General features: G+C 38.0%; 1 protein-coding gene across 3 annotated transcripts in view; it reads right to left on the minus strand.

Annotated features, from left to right (window-relative positions):
* Nucleotides 1-11523, minus strand: part of nt5dc1 (5'-nucleotidase domain containing 1) — a 554582-nt gene that overhangs the window by 420088 nt on the left and 122971 nt on the right. The gene's annotated exons all lie outside the window — the stretch shown is intronic.

Genomic DNA, 11523 nt, shown 5'->3' on the forward strand with positions numbered 1-11523 from the left:
TTCAGCAATAGGAATTAGGAAAGATATTTTCCTTCAACACAGGGATAACTAGGGAATAGTTCTTTGACCATGACTACCATAACATAGTATCACTCATGCCGAGGCTGCTAGGTACAAGTGTATTCAGTTGCACTCGTCATGTCAGTCAATCTGAAACTGGCTTTTAACTTAACATTCTGCATTTTTTGAAGGGCAAACATAAAAGGTGTTTGCAGCTTGAGATGTCATTCGAAGGAAGCGACATGCAATCAAGAAGAGGGCATCATTATCTTTGTAGTCTCAAGATTAGTTTAGGCTGTTTTGACTTGCCTCACACACCCTTTTAAAGGGCTCTTGTTTGAAGTTTCCTTCACATTGATAGGTGTAGGTACTTCTCAAACCAGTCACTTAATCCATAGGCATCTATGGCTGCATCAGCTCTTGTAAAAACACATTTTGGAATCACTTGTTAAAAACGTTCAAGCATCGAGCATGTATTTTGGGTTTCTGACCATGTTCAGGACTGCACTGTGAATGAACTTTATATCAAAGTTGCATTTGACCAAGTGTGGCATCAAGGAGACCTAGCCAAACTTGAGGCAATGAGAATCGGGAGGGAAAACACCATGCAGGTGGGAGTCATACCCAGCACATAGTTTGTTGAAGGTAAGCCATCTCAATTCCAGATAACCACTGCAGGGGTTCATCAGCATAATATCCTCAGCTCAACTATCTTCAGCTGTTTCATAGATGATTGTTGTCTTTTCCCTCGGATGGTGAATTTCAAGACTAGGGGACACATTTTTCAGGTGAGAAGAGAGAGATTTATAAAAGACATGAGGGGCAAATGTTTTACACAGAGGGTCGTTCATATGTGGAATGAACTTCCTGAGGAAGTGGTGGATACGTGTACAATTACAAACATTTAAAAGATATTTGGATTAGTACATGAATAAGAAAGGTTTGCAGGGATATGGGCCAGGAGCAGAAAGATGGGACTAGTTTAGTCTGGGCTGGTTGACATGGTCTGGCTGGACCGAAGAGTCCATTTCTGTGCTTTTTGACTATGACTGTATGATTGTGACCTTCTCCCCATTCATAAGGTCAGAAATGGGCATGTTTGCTGATGATTGCACAATATTCAGCACCACTCATGGTTCTTGATACAAAAACAGTCCACGTCCAAATACAGGAGGACCTGAAAAGCATCCAGGTTTAGGCTGACAAGTGACAAGCATCATTTGCGCCACACAAATGCCAGGCAATGACCATCACTGACAAGAGAGAACCTAACCGTCATCTCTAGAGATTCAACAGGATTATCATGACTGAATTCCCCTACTAGCAACATTCTTGGGGTTGCCTTTGACCAGAAACTGAATTGGACAAACTATATAAATACAGTGGCTACAAGACAGGGTCAGAGTCTATGAGTCCTGCAGTGAGTAACTCACCTCCTGACTCCCTAAAGCCTGTCTACCAACTATAACACACAAGCCAGGAGTGTGATGGAATACACACCTCTTGCCTGTATATGTGCATCTTCATCAACACTCTGGAAGCTTGATGCCATCCAAGATAAAGCTTGATTGGCACATCTGAAAAAAATTCATTTCCACCACCAGTGACACTCAGTAGCAACACAGCGTAACATCAACAAGATGCACTGCAGAAAGTCATCGATATTCCTTTTGCTGCACATTCCAAACCCAGAACCATTTTGTTCCACAAGGACAATGGCAGCAGAGACACAAATACACCACACCAACCCTAAGTTCCACTCCAAGCTATTCACAAGGGTTGAAAATATATTGACTTTCTTCAGCCTTACTGGGTATTCTGGAACTCCCATCCTAACAGCATTGTGGTTCTAAAAACAGCACATGAGCTTAGTAGTTCAGAAAGGCAGCTCAATACTACCTTCAGAAGGGCAATTTGGGCAGGGCAATAAATACTGGCCATAAATGGGGAAAAAAAGCAAGTCCAAACAGCAATCTGAAAGGACAATGCAATGCAACCAACTAGTTTAGATAGAACATTTGTGGGAGGTGAGATTGGGACAATAAGGTTTTCAAGAGGCAAGAGTTCTGTGACTGAATGATGGTCAGAACAAGCACAAATGCAGTAGGATTTCTGAGGATAATCCACTGTTATTATTCATGAAATCTAAACAAAACTTACATGTGCAAATAACTGCCACAGAATTACATCAACACTTAAATGAACATGAACAAATTGGAAAATCCCTAATGAGGAGCAAATTCTTGCAAATTTAGAAAATCATGGTGTTTACAAAATGGCTATATTTTAAATTATCTCTTAATTAAAAGTGAGGCAAAATGTCCTGGAATGGGGGATGGTAAATACAAATGGTCAGCCTTCAAATTCTTACACAAAGTCAATACAAACGGTCTTTCTTGGGCTCAGTTAATTTGACAGATCAGTGGGGGGGGGGGGGGGAAGAAGAGCCGTGAGGGGACACTGGGTGATAACACAGAGTGGGCACAGTTGTGCCATGATGGGAAAGGGAGTGCTCCTGTATGTACATCAACAAGCACAATGCTTGTGAGCATCACTTCTCTGTTTAATGATTGAGTCATCAGAGGATGTCCATCTGCTGGAAGTCACTCAAATACTCAGGATTGAATGAAGTGAATTTTAAAAGCACAATGGCAGACACTTCCTAGTGGGGCAGGGAAAGGCCGTTGAAAAACTGGCGAATTTACTCGAAGGTAACATATGCTGAGTCTGTACTACAAACTATTAAGTAATATGGCATCTTCAGTTGTGATAAAGTTACAGCATAGGGGAAAACATTTTTACTATAGTTTCATGTATCATAACCTAGTCAATGATGGCTTTAACTTATGAAGAAAATCCAAAGATCTGAAGAAGACAATTTATTCATTATGATCATGGCTGACTTTCCAATTCAACCGCCTGTTCCCGCTTTTCTCCATTAGTCTTTTATTGTTTTAGATCCAAGTGTTATCTCCAATCTCTTCTTGAATCAAATAATGTTTTGGCCTCAGCTGCTTTCATAGGTAGATAATTCCAGGCTCACCATTCTTTGGGTGAAGAAATTTCTCCTCATCTCACTCCTAGATGTTTACCCTGCATCCTTAGACTGTGACCCTGGTTCTGGACTCCCCCACCATCAGGAACATCCTTTCAGCATATACCCATGTCTAATCCTGTTAAAACCTTACAGGTTTCTATGAGATTCCTCTCCCATTCTTCTGAACTACAGCAAATAGAGTCCTAGTCAAGACTGTGGTGCTAGAAAAGCGCAGATCAGGCAGCATCCGAGGAACAGGAAAATTACCCTTTTAGGCAAAAGTCCTTCATCAGGAGTAAGGCTAGGAACCTCAGGGGTGGAGGGATAAATGGGAGAGGGGTGGGGTATCCCTTTGCAAAATTATAATTTAAAAAATCAATTCTGCAACAAAAATCCTAAAAGTTTCTAAACTTTTATAAACACTCTCAAATGTCTACCACTTTTTATGCACTTTTTTGTTGAGAACTTTATAAGTTCCAATGAGTTTAAACACTTTTCACAATCCCCAAGACTACCAAAGGGGACTTTGTCACCTAAGATGTCCTGGGAACAGATCCAAACGAGGCTCCTCCAGCACTTACCCCAACTTCCCTTTCGGGAAGTCAATGCTTAGCAAAGTATTAGTTTCATTAGGCTTCAGTTTGATAATTCTGATATGATTAAACAAGTGAGGCATTACATTTATATCTGTTTAATTGCAGTTGATGTACAACAATTATGTACACTGTGACTAATTTAACTTGTAAACGAAACTAAAGAAGCTCCTCAAAAATAGCTTCCAAGGCCCAACCATCTTGAACTGCTTTGTAAATGATTTTCCTTCCATCATAAGGGTGACAACTGTACAATTCCGCAGATACTGAAGCAATCCACTTCTAAATGCAGAAAAACACTGATAGCCCACAGGTTTGGACTGACCAAGTATCTTTTGTACCACACAGTGACCACCTCCAACAAGAGAGAACCGAAGCATTGTTGCTTAGCATTAAATGGAATTACCATTCAGTATTAACATCTTAGAAGTTACAACTGACCAGAAACTGAACTAGACTCGTCATACAAATATAGTGGCCTCAAGAGCAGGTCAGAGGCTAGGAATCTTATAGCAAGCAACTCAACTCCTGACAGTCCAAAGTCTATTCACCATCTCCAAAGCACAAATCAAGTATGTGGTGGAATTCTCCACACTTGGCTGGATGAGTGCAACTCCAACAACACTCAAAAAGCAGCTAGCTTAATGGGGACCACATCCACAAGAATCTCCTTCCTCCACTACTGATACTCAGAAGCAGCAGCGTGTATGAACTACAAGATGCAATGCACTAATTTATCACATCTCCTTACACAGTACCTTTCAATCGACAACTACCCAGAAGAGCAAGATACACAGGAGCACCACAATTGCACGTTTCCTTCCAAGTCACTCTCAATCCTGACACTTGGATATATATCACTGTCCCCTCAGCATCACTGGCATTCTTAATTTTTTTTAAAAGATAATTCATAGGATGTAGGCATCACAATTCCAAGGAGCTTATGCACCACTTTCACACAATCTACCCTCCAGTTAACCATCTAAAGGGTATCTGACACCTCCCCCACAAAGGAGTCCTGAAAGGTATCCTGTGACGTATCCACAGGGATATCACAACTCTCTAAAATGATATTCTGGCTATCCAAATTGTGCACTCAGAACAGACTTGCTCTTACCAGTCCAACGTCCAGGTTCCAGACAGCAAGAATTCCAAAATCAATTTCTCTATGCAGGAAGCTGATCATTTAATATCAACCACACTATTAACACCTACTGCATAAACACAAGACTGTCGCTCAGGATCTGGCAAGAATGCGGTCAAGTAATGAGAAGCAAGTTGCTAATTACGAACTGTTGGGTCTCCAGTTTCCATTGTTTCTAATGGTTAGTGTCATTTTCATGGTTTTCATTGATTTTATGATTCTCATTGGCTTAATAGTTACCATCTTTTCATCATTCTCATTTTCATAATGTAAATGTAATGCAAGGTCTGTAATGCTAGATCTATACTTCAATATCATAATCATTTTTGGGTTTGTTTTAAACTAGAGGGTTTGGTCTATGTGTATGAAGAGGTTTAATAACTAAATTTAAGTATTTTGGTAGCCGTGATGATTGTTTGGTTATTTACACCAAATTTTTAAAAAACGTAAATTCAGATCTTTACTATTAAATTTGCTTTATTTTTGAAATGTTTTTCTTAATATATGTATTGCTGATTGCATTTGAAGTCAACTGACACCTTTGAGTGCTTCAATTTAACACCTTTGAGCACTTCCAACCAAAAACATTTAATGCCAAATGAGAGCTGTGTTATTTTTAAAGAGCATTGAAAGCAAAAATGATGTCAAAGTCTTCTTATAGCTTGGGATATCGCAGGCCCACCTACCGTAGTATACCGTAGCACGGAAGTAACAACTGTTATAAAGATGTGGGTGTACTATACTTTTAAGAGAGTAAAAGCTAGCAGTGACAGCACCAAGTGTTCTCAGTAAAATACAACGTAACATGTGCTCCAGCTACTGGGGCAGCTGGTCACCTGGAAAGGACAAAACAGATTCGAATTAGGCCAATCGGTTCAAGTTATATACTGAAAAATACCAAAGTCCAATAAGTTTGAATTGATTATATTAACAATCTTAAAAGCCAATGACAGAATCCGATGCTTTGGGGTGTAAGACCGGGGAAAATTGAACAGTTCGAGAAGAACTGCCACCAGACCAACAGATGTAAACTGTTAGTCAGAACTCTCTGAGAGGTACCTGTCTAGAGGAGTTTGCACAGAGAAAAACCTCAATGCTGACCTGGACAGCCGACCTACCGACGAAGACCGCTGGCTGGTTTTAACATTTGAATTTTCTGTAAATATTAATTGGGAGCTTTATCAGACTAATATTATAGAAGGGAAGGTAAAAGATAGGTTAGAGGAAGGAATTGTAAATAGTTGTTAGTTAATTATTCTGTTATACTTTAAGAAATAAAATTGTTCATTTTTACTTTAATTAGTTCTTGGTCACTTGAATTTTTACAGATTACTGCACCGGGTAAATCTTTTCTGTGTTGCTGGTTTTAAATTAATCAGGAGGGTTTATCCCATGTCTTAACACAAGCCCTCAGGCTGTCAGCACCTAAAAATATTTAACATGAGTTGCAGGCATCAATACCTGTATTGTCAAGTATGGTGACTTTTCTCACGCTGTGTATTAAAATAATCTGTACTTTTCACCTTATGTACTGCGTAATTTAAACAGTTACATGCTTTTAACAATTTTATGAAAATATATTTTAAATAAATAGAGTATCAAAGGTGTAATACATTATCTCAGCTTCTCACCAAAAGGTCACACAATTTTGAAGTTCCAAAAACAGCTAAATTTTGGGATGAACTGTTTGAGATTTTTCTAGAATAACATGTTTCTGCAACTACAGGGCTTACCACACTAGCTTCATCTACCATTTGCAATGTAATGGCACTGAGTCACTTAATTAGAGCTATTTTATGAGGAATCGCTTTTAAACTGTAACTCTGACACTTAGTTTCTTCAATAATAAAACTTGAAATCACAACATTCTGACCCAAAGGTTAGTGTGCCACTGTTTAGTCAAAATTGACAATTCTGTGCCTGTGATAGTAATTTTTGTTGAAGTTGCATTTCTCCCCCTTAAAATTAAGAGTGTGTTATCTGGCACAAAACGTTGAGAGACAAGATGATTAATTTGGTCTTGCAAATTATCATTCCGAATTCACATACGAATTTCTGATCTACTAAAGCTTTGTGTCATGAATTTTCTGACTCTGCGCTTTGGTTTTACAGGTGATGTACATATCAGAAATTTCAGGGTACGAGAATTTGATATGCATTGCAGGTGGCAAATATTTACGCTAAAGTGTAGAATTTGAAATTATTACCTTTGAACCCAAACCTCTGCTCCTGTAAGCTAGCAGAAATTATGAATTAACAGAGCAGGTTAAAAAAAAATTGTTGATTATTTTAGAAAGGCCCAAACCTTATTGCCCAAAAATTACAAATGGCATCCAAATTCACAAATCCCACTGCTTCCTGACCCAGAACTAAATATCAGAACCATACAGGCACTAGCCATTATAAAGCATGAGACATCTGTCGGGACACAACACACGGAGGGATTTGGAACTGAAATTATGTAATTTGATTGTGCAACAGAACTAAAACTGTTTTCTATTTAATTACTGCAGATAATTGAGAGTGTGGTTAATTTCAGTGCAGCTAATGAAAGTTTCACTGTTATCCTCAACAGTGCTATAATTATTCCAATTATAAAACATACATTTGTGAAATAGTGAAAAAGTGAATTTCTTTTTGTATTAACATTCACAATAGTGGGTCATGAGTACTCAAACTGAGATTCCAAATGAAGCACAACATATAATCTTTGTAAATACTATATTTTGTGCCAAATAGAACCGGTTCATCTGTAATTTATCCTCCACCCTCTAATATACTTTTTCTCCATTTTAATTTGCCAACAAAAATCCATCCACCATGCACTTTACTGAGAATATCAAACATGGGTTTAGGAAGAGATTAGAGGGCAATTTCAATTAATTAACAGATCTGAAAACAAACTGAACTCCTGGCCCTCACTTGGGATCACCTGTTTTCCTGACAACGCTGACTAAAAAGAAACTTAAAACTTAAATGCCTTTGCGGAAAACACAGTCTGAATACGAAACTGAAGTGGACACATTTTTACATAATTCAGGAAGAATCAAATAGGCAGGTGAAAATCATTGTAAAATTAGAACACATTCAGCATTCTGCACAAACACTGTGGAAAGGATGGTCATCCACAAGTAGGAGAACTATATTTCCCTTACAGCTTACCAATTGCCCAAAATCTTGAGAGTGCGAAGTACAGCAATGGTAGAAATCTGACTTTGTGTAATACCTTTGCTATGCTGCCAGATGAAGTGAGTTTGGTACTTTCATTCATGAGGGGCCTTACATTTAGAATTGTTCCTGTGCTGCCCAATATCTGAATTTGATAGCATAGCCTAGGGAAGGAATAATATTGTTACACCCCTTTATGACCTGATCCAGTCATGAGTGCCTTTCACTATGCACTTTAACTTCTTGGAAGGCAGATTGAAAAAAATGTATGACAAAAAATCAGACAATTTTTAAAGTTGTTTTATTTTACAACATAGGACCATAAGAAATGGAAACAAGAGTAGGCCATTCAGCCCCTCGAGCCTGTCTGCCATTCAACAGGATCATGGCTGATCCAACATTCTTCACATCCACTTTCCAGCCTTTTGCTTGTCACCCTTGATTCCTCTACTGATCAAGAGTCTTTGTCAGCCTTAAGTATATACAAGGACCCTGTACCCCGCCCTTCACCCACCTCATCCTTCTCTGTGGCAAGGAACTCCAAAGACACTCAACTCTCAAAGAAACTAGAGCTCCTTTCTTCTGAGACTATGCCCTCTGAACCTCCACTCTAGTGAAGGGAAACATCTATCCATCAGCATTTACCCTGTCAAGCCCCTTAAGAATCCTCTACATTTCAACGAGACCACCTCTCATTCTTCTAAACTACGATGAGTAGAGTCCCAATCTGTCTAACCTTTGCTCATAACACAATTCCTTCATACCAGGAATCATCCTAGTTAAACCACTCTGAACTGACTCCAATGAAATCTTATCTCTCCTTAAATAATGGACCAAAACTGCTCATAATTCTCTAGATGTGGTCTCACCAGCACCTTGTATAGATGCAGTAAGACTTCCTGACTTTACCCTGCAACCCTCTTGAAATAAGGGCCAACATTCCATTTGCCTTCCTGATTACCTGCTGCACCTGCGTGCTAGCTTTCTCTGTTTCATTTTCAAGTACCCCTAAGTCCCTTTATGTGAACAGACAGAGAAACAATTGCACGCAAGTTCATTTATTTGAATCAGCACAGCTTAGCTTTGAGCCATAGGGCAGAATAACAAGCATACTCTGCTTCCCCATATTAGTTGATCTTATTTGTCTTAAAAAAAACGCTTGACCGTTCTTCATAATCTCATGACTTCACCAAAGCCTGCCTGCACTGTATCCTTCTTCAACACCCGATTAATTATGCAATTTGTATCTGTCCTGTCTGCCCATGATGCTGTCTTTGTTTTTATATGCTGTACACAACCCGAAGAGAACAGAGTACTCCAAACACTATATGCTAGCCTTAATACCTCTCCACGCAAATAAACAAACTGCTGATTATATATGATGTTTAGAAGGTTATCAAAGCTCTCTCTTCAGTATTCAACCATATGTAACAATGCCCTTTTTAAAAAATTTGTATGAAAATATTAATCTGTAAAAATGCAACATTTACAAACATTTTTAAATTGCTGTGTGTGTGTATGTGTGTGTGTGTGTGGTGAGGGGAGGTCATAAATTAATATGATATCAACTTTTCAGACTTTAATGACTCATGGTATGGATTCACGTACTCAAACATTTGTCGAGTATCCAGCAATGCAAACCACTCAGGAGAGCAGGGAATGAATTTCTCGCTACTACATTTCAAGCATTCCAGTAAGTAAGTGAAAGATATAAGCATTTCAAAATTACTTGCATTCTTTTCTATATGATCTTCAAATATTCTACAAATTGAAAGGCATGGGACAATAAAAGCTGTATCATATGGTGCCCAGAAAGTTGATTCTCAACCAACATCAGTAAGATTGAAATCAAAGTCCAGTATATTGCAGTGGAGACTTAGGTTGGTGATGGTGTTGTGCATACTGGGTTCTTAATCTGATCTCACTGTATTCAAAATCAGGTTGGTAACCTGCTTTATAGTTTGTTTTGATGCAAAGACCACATCAAATCTTGTAAACAGACAAATTGTAACTCAATTGGCAAAGATAAGTATGGGGGAGATACTACAGCATGTTCAACTACAGTGAATAAATCTGAAGTGAATTACCATTGATTGAAAAATTCTGTTAGGTATTACATACTGACAGCCTAGCTTTTAAAATGGTAAATTCCATGAGGTCTTGCAGTAATCATCCAACAGTCATTGTTAGATCAGTTAATGGTGTCATGCCAGTCAAAGACAATTACCTTATGTAATTTTCAGTTTTATTTTAAAATTGGTGTACCACTGAGTATTGTCCATCTAGTATTCCAAGAGTTCAAATAAAAATCATTTAATTTCTGAACACTGCAATCATGAGTCTGTATCGTTATAATTGTAGGGAGTTGGAAAAATAGAGGATTATAGATTTCTGATATCATTAAACTGACAAAAATAACTAAACAGTATTAATAGAAACAAATATTAATCTCTGTCCTTTATGTAGTCACATCAAAGTTTAAAAAAATGCTCATGAGAAAGTGATTCAAATGATAATTCAGGTAAGCACTTTTAAGAACACATTAAACTGCCTTTGTTGTTGCAATAACATACAAGTTTGGATCACAATCTAGAACATCAGACTTCAGAAATTAAGCTCCAAGTAAGATTCACTGTGTAATCTTTATAAAGACTATATTTTATCTGCAATGGAAGCAGTTCATCTGTCATTTGGATTTAAACATTTTAATACACTTGCCTTTAATTTGTTAGGGAGGAAAAAAATACTGCAACAGGTTGTATATAGTAACTCACTACATAGAATGTTTCTGGTTGAAGTGTTCTATGTGGAATTCATTTTATAATGCAACTTTTAGGACAAATAGGTAAAAAAATGTTTCTTGTAAGAATATTTGTCATGGAGACGGTTTTACAAATTCACACTCTTGATGTTGGGCTGACACATCAATTCTTGAACATACAGGTTGTCAAGATATCCCAAATTCTGGCCTTCAGTAAAGTGCGGGGGTAGGGGGGAATCAGTTGGCTCGATGACTGGCTTGCGATACATATTGATGTCAGTAGCATGGGTTCAATTCCTACACCAGCTGAGGCTACTGAAAAGTGCTTGTCTTTTTAACCTCACTTTTGGATTGAGGCATGGTGATCCTTAGGGTGTCTCTCTCTCTCTCGCTCTAATAGGAGGGCAGCCTTGGAATCCTCTGATATTATCACATTATCTTTACTAGTGTCACACCTAGATTCCTAAAATCCGTTATGTAATGCATGAAGTTCTGATCAAGTTTTAATTAATAAACATTCTCCCAAGGACTCCTTCAACAATGTATTTTGTATCATTGATTTCAAAATGCATGTCAAGACAGACTGTCAAACAATTCAAAAAATGACTAGTGTATGAAAACAAATTCCACTTCTGTATTTAAAAGATACTTTGCAATCATTTAGAATTTGGAAACATCTTTCAATTTGAACTCCAAATCAAATTATCTATGATAATTGATTTAGGCATAGTATTGAATGAAACATTTTCCCAGAGGGTGAAAGCATTCTCAGAAATCTCAGATGTGTATCCACAATGTAATGGAACCATCTCTAACTCCC

This window comes from Chiloscyllium punctatum, chromosome 3 (genome assembly GCF_047496795.1).
Source record: "Chiloscyllium punctatum isolate Juve2018m chromosome 3, sChiPun1.3, whole genome shotgun sequence".
Lineage (NCBI taxonomy): Eukaryota > Metazoa > Chordata > Chondrichthyes > Orectolobiformes > Hemiscylliidae > Chiloscyllium > Chiloscyllium punctatum.